This window comes from Marmota monax, unplaced genomic scaffold (assembly GCF_021218885.2).
Source record: "Marmota monax isolate L192 unplaced genomic scaffold, Marmota_monax_Labrador192_F-V1.1 WCK01_AAM20220418_F8-fsc00037, whole genome shotgun sequence".
Lineage (NCBI taxonomy): Eukaryota > Metazoa > Chordata > Mammalia > Rodentia > Sciuridae > Marmota > Marmota monax.
Window position 1 is genome coordinate 8918207 of NW_026693245.1, and position 8217 is coordinate 8926423.

Genomic DNA, 8217 nt, shown 5'->3' on the forward strand with positions numbered 1-8217 from the left:
TCACTCATTTTTTATATGACTGACGAATATAAAGCAGTGCCTTAATCCATAGTAAGAGCTCAATGAATAGTTAACAGGTTTCAACCAACATCGTTAAGGGATGTTCTGCCATGTAGTAATCCAGAAAAGTGAAAAACATGAAGCCTTAAATAGTCGTGAGTCACTTAATGGAGGAAGAGCAATAAATGAAGTACTTTATACCAGAAACTGTTAAGTGTCTTACATCCATCTCTCTCCATGAAAAATGGCTGGGAGATATTAACCAACTTGTTTGCTCAAGATAACATAGCAAAGTTATTGGTAAAGCCAAGAGTCAGCATGGCCTGATCTGACCATGTTATGCTAGGTGGGAGAAATAGGAAGAAGAAAGTACTAAGCGAGTTAATGAAGCAAGTGAAATAGATGTCAAACTGGTCAAAAACATGCCAAATGTCATAAAACCAACAGCTCAAGGCAGAAGATTGGAAGCCTCATGTTAACAATGGACAGAAAGTGATAGTCTGGGACCACTGTAGGGAAGGAAATCTTGAGAAAAGATGAGTGTGAATTTAAGAACCTCAAAAACCACCCATGTCTTGACTAAGAGAAATATACATGTCCTTTCTCATTTGCCCCATTACCCTTCACTCTCCAGAATAAGGTTTGCATTTTTAATTTTTTTAAAATTGGTACTGGGGATGGAAACTCAGAGGCACTTTTCCACTGAGCTTCATCCCTAAACTGCTTAGGGTTTAGGGATGAAATTGCTGAGGCTGGCCTTGAACTCACAATCCTCCTGCCTCAGCCTCCCAAATCACTAGAATTACAGACGTGCACCTGGCTGGTTTTCTCTTACAAGCAGGCCAAACACGAGAGCATTCAGTGAGTCAGATTTTCTTGAGTGCATAATTTTTTAATCCATCCAGCTACCCAGGTAGAATAGAACCACACACAAGCTGCTTTGTGAAAGGGAGGCCTACGATTTGCTGGTCTCTTTGCTTCATTTGTGGGCTAGCTACCTCCCTCTGTCTCATCTTTTAAAACAGTGGCCAAGAGAAAACATCATTACATTGACTTGAAATAATGCCTAACCCCTCTCTCTGTGGTTTCCTGTTTCTCTTACTGCTATCTTTTTTTTTTCCTAGTATGGTTATGCTGTAGAATGAATGTCTGTGCCTCCTCCTTAAAAAATTTGTGGTTGAAACCTATATATATACACACATATATGTGTGTATGTGTGTGTGTGTGTATGTGTGTGTGTGTATAATTTGTCAGTAGACCTTTATTTTATTGATTTATATGCAGTTCTGAGAATCAAACCCAGTGCCTCATACATGCTAGGCAAATGCCCCACCTCTGAGCCACAACCCCAGCCCTTGGTTGAAACCTCAATCCCAAATGTGATGATATTAGTAGGTGGGAACTTTCTTTAAAAGATGATTAGGGATTAGTGCCCTTAAAAAGAGGTCTCAGAGAGTTTCCTTGCCCCTCTGCCAGGGAAGAACTTAGCAAGAAGGTAGTTATTTATGAACCAGGAAGAAGGCCCTCAAAAAACACCAAATATGATGGGGGCCTTTGCTTGGACTCCCTAGTCTTCAGACAGTGAGAAATAAATTTCTTTTGTTTACAAGCTCTTGGTATGTGGCCTGCCAGGGGTGGGGAGGGGTGGGGGGGTGGTGACAAGCAATTTGTGAAAGTTGATACAGCAGGAGCTGCTTTATTACGGGACAGAGAAGTATATATACCCAACTAATTACACACAGCTTAACTTAATTAACATAAACTAGATACAGCAGTCAACCAATAAGGAATCCTCATCATCTTAATGATTACACACAGCTTAACTTAATTGACATCATCTAGACACAGCAGTCAGTCATTAAGGAATCTCCATCATCTTAATGGCTCGCTGGCATTACTCAGAAACCACTCCTCCTAGCCTACTGCCAGGCGCCATCTTAACTTGGTTGTGGCCTTCATCAGTGGCCTTCTGTTATAGAAACCCAAATGGACTAAGAGATGTGAGATGAAGTCTACAGGACTCTCTAAAGAAAAGTTCCCTCTTCCATTCATAGAAAACTAAGTAGGATACACATGTTTTACTCTCAGGCTCTGTTGGTCTGGAAGTCTTAGTTCCCAGCAGAGGGATGCTACCACTTGGAAATTTCTTTTACCAAACTGAAACCTGTTTTAGTTAGCCTTTTTTCTGCTGTGACTAAAAGACCTGACAAGAACAATTTTAGAGGAGGAAAAGTTTATCTGGGGCTCACTGTTTCAGAGGTCTCAGTCCATGGATAGCAAGTTCCATTCCTTGAGGCTTGAGGTGAGGCTGAACACGATGGTAGAAGAGTGTGGCAGAGGGAAGCAGTTCACATGATGATCAGAAGGCAGAGAGAGACTCCACTTACCAGATAACAAAATATATACCCCAAAGGCACACCCCAGTGACCCACCTCCTCCACCCACACCATACCCACTTTGTTTACCACTCAGTTAATCCTATCAGGGGATTCATCCACTAATAGCGTTAAGGCTCTCATAACACAATCATTTCTGCTCTAAACCTTCTTGCATTGCCTCACACATGAGGTTTTGGGGGACACATCACAGCCAAACCATAATAAAATCTGAAACTTCTCCAGACCATTTGGGGCTCTCTCTGTCATCAAAGGTGTCACACAGAATGACACCTCCTTGGTAGCTATGATGACAGCTAAAAGCAAAGGATACACATAATGGGTTTGCAGAAAGGAATTCATAAATATCAGCTGTATACAGGTGCAGAAATAAGGAGCAACTGCCTTTGTCTGTATCTACTTATTGTTGAAGTTGCTCCTGTTAATATACAAATGTTGTTTTCCCCTGCCACTCCCCACTACCCCTACCATACATAGGATGTGTTAAAGCAGCTAAATTTTGCTATGAATCTATTAGTAGCAGAATGATGAAAAAAACAGCAGAATCAAAGGAAAAATGGACAGCAACTTCATTTCAAGTCTGAGGTGTACCTTGTGGGTTCGTATTGCTAGGGAACAAACCCAGGGCCTTGCATATGCTAGGTAAGTGCTCTACCATTGAGCTACATCCTCAGCACTGAGGTGCTGCTTTTGATGAGACTTCCTGTCATTTTGCCTTTAGATGCCATAGCAGGAATTTTCTTTGGTTGTGATTCTGAGGAAAACCAGAGTATGTTTGTTTGTTTTGGGTACTGGGAATTGAACTCAGGGTTGCTTAGCCACTAAGCCACACCCCCAGTCCTTTAATTTTTTTTTTGGCGGGGAAGGGGGACACTAAGTTGCTGAGGCTGGCCTTGGACTTATGATCCTCCTGCCTGAGCCTTATGAGTTGCTGGGATTACAGGTGTGTGCCACTGTACCTGGCCTCAGAGTATGTTCGTTAAACATATAATATTTAGCCTTTGTTAGAAAGGGATGGATAGTGTTCTGTCCTGCCCAGGAAAGGTTAGAATGTTCTGCACAATCAGGAAGTCTTTCAGAGTGTGTATTAGTTCCACTGTCCCCTACCAACCATTTACAAAAAAAGGACCATAGGCTTAGAGGGGAAATGAATTTGGCTAACCTGGTGGCCACAGATGATTATACCAGTTTATCCACTCCACAGCCTGTAATACCAGATACTCAGGAAGAATGAGGTAGGAGGGTCACAAGTTAAGGCCAGCCTGGGCAACTTAGTGAGACCCTGTCTCAAAATAAAAAACAAAAAAGGGGCTGGAGTTGTAGCTTAGTGACAGAGTGCTTGCCTAGCACGTGTGAGGCACTGGGTTTGATCCCAAGCACCACATAAAAAAAAAAAAAAAGAAAAAAAGAAAGAAAGAAGGGCTGGGGTTGTGGCTCAGTTGTAGAGTGCTTGCCTCACAGATGTGAGGCACTGGGTTCGTTATTCAGCACTGCACATAAATAAATGAATAAAACAAAGGCTCAGCAACAACTTAAAAAATATAAAGAAATAAAATAAACTTATTTTTTTAAAAAAAGGACTGGGAATGGTAACTCAGTGGTAGAGCACTGGTTCAGTCCCCAGTGCCACCACCACCACAGTGAAGCAGAAAGGAGACTATGCTGTGAAGGAGGAGACAAGAGAACAGTTGTTACTTAGGGTGCTTCAAGTCTCAAATGCTGTCCACTCCCTTAAATATGCATCTTTGCAGTAAATTGTTTTGTGTTCTGCAGCAAACTTAAGTGATTCTGTACCTAGCTATGGTAAAGGCCTAACATGATACCACTAAATATTTCAGTAATTTTACTTTATTTTATTTTTGCAGTGCTAGGGATTGAATCCAGGACCTTGTGCATGCAAGGCAAGCACTCTCCTGATTGGGCTATATCCCCAGCCCTTCAGTAATTTTAAAAACACACTTTGATGCATATGAAGGCACATTTGTCACATGTGTAAATTATAAAGCATAACAAAATAAGGGCTCACCACCTAAAACATTGCCAATGTTGTTAAAGTTTCTCAGGTGCTCCTCTTTGAACCCATAACCCCAGCCTGCTCTATCTCCACCAATACACGGGAATGGTGATACTGAACTTTGTCTCTATCATTGTCTTTCTTTTAAAAGAAAATCATGTCTTTACAACTATTTGTCTTTAACCAATATTTTATGTGTTTTGACATTTATAAAACCAGTATCATGCCATGTATACCAGTGAGGACTTGCATTTTCTTTATATATATATATATATATTTTTTTTTAGTTGTAGATGGACACAATACCTTTATTTTATCTTTGTTTATTTTTATGTGGTGCTGAGAATCAAACCCAGGGCCTCATATGTGCTAGGCGTACGCTCCACCACTGAGCCACAACCCCAGCCCAAGGACTTGCATTTTCGGTATTTCATAGCATGTTTTGTGTTGTTGCCTGACAGTATAGATTAACCATTCATGATGGCTAGATTTCTATTTGTGTGAATATGTCACCCTTTAATTATTCACTCACCTATCAATAGGCCTCTGTGTGGTTTCTAGGGCTTTTTGTGGTTCAGAAAATGTACCTAATTCAGAAATGAACACTCTTGAACATTTTTCCGGGTGCACTTGGGTAGCAGAACTGAAAGAGCACTTAATATGAGTGGAATTGTTAGGGCCTGTGGGAGGCTAATAAGCACCCCTTCAAACGTGTCCACATCCTCATCCTCCACACCTGTGACTGCTACCTTGTACTGAAAAAATGTCATTGAAGATGTAATTAAGAGGAAGATTTTGAGAGAAGGGGTCCCTAATTGCAATCACAAGAGTCCTTTTGAGGGAGTATGAGGGAAATTTGACTACAAACAAGAGAAGAAAGCAAGATGCCCTGCCAGCATGTTTTCAGCCCAGGAAAACTGATTTAGGAGTTTTGGTCTCCAAAATTGTGGGAGAATAAGTTTCTATTTTAAGCCACAAAGATTATAACAGCCCTAAGAAAACAATACAACACACATGAGTTGAACTTTACAAAATAATACCAAGCTATTTTCAACCAATATTGACAAAAATCTACCTTCAATGATGTGTCAACATTGCATATCAAATATTAGCTATATATATATATATATATATATATATATATATATGGCTAATATATATATATATATATATATATAGTGTGTGTGTGTGTGTGTGTGCGTATCAGGGATTAAACCCAGGGGTGCTTAACTACTTAGCCACATCCTCAGCCCTTTTTATATTTTATTTTGCCACAGAGTCTCTCTAAGTTGTTTAGAGCCTTGCTAAATTGCGGAGGTTGACTTTGAATTTTGGATCCTCCCACCTCAGCCTCACAAGTACTTTTGGGGATCTTGAAGAGATCATTTGGTTGGCCCCAAGTCACACGTATAGCCAGTACTCTGATGCATGAACAGGTTTTTAGGCTCATTGACATGCCATTCTTTATTTGAAAGATTTCTCTGTTTATTGTTGTTAAAACAAGAGCAGGTTCATGTAGGAACACTGACCTGGCCTCTGCAACTTGCAGAAACAGCTTTTTCTTCTTCATGACTGAGCCTCCAACCAAGAACAGTGAAGAGTTTGAACTGCAGATAAGCCCTACATTCCCTTTACTCCTTCCATATCCGGTTTGATTTGCAGCAGTTCATAACTCTTAGTCCAGCCAGACTTCCAATAGTCTAGGAGTGTTGCCACTGTTACTGAGAGTAGCAACCCATAAAAGATGAAAACATGACATTAAAAACAGTGTTGCATTTCTAATTCAAAATCAGAAGAAGGAAGGTATGCTAGTTCCCTATTGCTGCTATAACAAACTACAACCAATTTAGTGGCTTAAAACAACACAGATTTTTTTTTTTTTAATCTTATAGCTGTGTAGGTCAGAAGTCCAACATGAATCTCAGGGGCTAAAATTAAGGTATTGGCAGGGCTGTGTTCCTTCTGGAGAACCTAAGAGAGAATTAGTTTCTTTGCCTATTCCAGCGTCTAAAGGCTGCCCATGTTCCTTGGCTCATGCTCCATGTCCTCCATCTCCAAAGCCAGCAGCTGGTATCTCTCTAACTATATTAGAAGGTTCTCCAATTTTACGACATATATGACTTTGGATTGGGATCACCTAGATATTCCAGAATAATCTCCCCTTCTTAAGGTCTTTAAATTTAACCATGAAAAAAAAATTCCTTTTACCCTAAAGATCAACTTATTCACAGTATTTAGGACTTGAATATCTATGGCGGTGAGTTATTCTGCCTACCAAAGAAGGTTTATATAAAGAGTAAAAACATGGGGAAAAATGTGATGCTTACTTAACTGCAATTGCTATAGATAGATAAGCCACATGTGTTAGTTTTCCATTGCCTGAAGTAAACAATTTATAAGAAGGAAAGATTTATTTAGGCTCTTAGTTTCAGAGATTGCAGTCCATGGTCATTTTGCTGCATTGTTTTTGGACTTGTGTTGAGGTAGAATATCATGTCAGGAGGCTCATGGTGGAACAAAGCTGCTCCCCATATGGTGACCAGGAGCAAAGAGAGAGAGGAAGGGGCCAGAGTGTGTCTCAATATTTGCTCTGATCGTTTATTCAAGAGCACACCTCCAGGGACCTAACTTCCTTTCACTAAAGGTTACACCACTTCCCAATGCACCATCAGTTCAGGACCAAATCTTCAATGCTTGAATCTTTGTGGGACATCTAAGATCCAGACCAAAACACCATATTGTTCAGGGGGTCCATTAGTACACTGTAAAGCATAATAAATAAATTAATTTTTGCATGATTTCCATTTAATAATAATAGAATTACATAGTATATACTATCACTGGAATATATGAGTTTTATAGTTTATACATCTTTCACTTATTACTTTCTTTTCACTTTTTTTTTAATATTTATTTTTTAGTTTTCGGTGGACACAACATCTTTGTTTGTATGTGGTGCTGAGGATCGAACCCGGGCCGCACACATTCCAGGCGAGCGCGCTACTGCTTGAGCCACATCCCCAGCCCACTTTCTTTTCATTTTTAAAAAATTTTTAAAGGAAAAGCATTCTTCTTTGATGTTTATTTATTTATTTACTTTTATGTTTTGCTGAAGATCAAACCCAGTGATCAAACAGCAGAATAAAATAGACATTATTATTGCTGTGTGTATATATATGACTGCATGACCAACGTGATTCTGCAACCTGTACACTCAGAAAAATGAGAAATTATATCCCATCTGATTCAAATGTATGATATGTCAAGATCATTGTACTGTCATGTGTAACTAATTAAAACAAATTTAAAAATTATAAAAAAAATAAAAGGCAATTTGACAATTTATATCCAAATTTCAAATGCAGATATCCTTTGACCCAAAAATCTGACTTTGAATAATTTATTCCTCATGCAACTTAAAACTGTCTCAAAATAAAAAATGAAAAGGACTGAGGATGTTTAGCTCAGTAGTAGAACACTTGCCTAGCACCTGGGAGGCCTTGGGTTCAATCCCTAGTACCACAAAAGGAAAAAAAAAAAAGCAAGAAGAAAGAAATCAACCAAAATTCAGTACCCCAAAGACAAAAACAACTGATGTTACATAAACTTTTTATTTTTCATATTAAAAAGTACATATACTATTATTGAATGAGACTAATTACATGAAAAACTTGATTTCATGAAACTTAAATAAACGATTATTTATATACTATATACTAAAAAATTAGCTCACTAATCTCAAAGTATTTTGCTTTCTCCTAAGTCTTAGTTGCTATCATGGTAAATTAAGATTTTAATTTTTTAGGA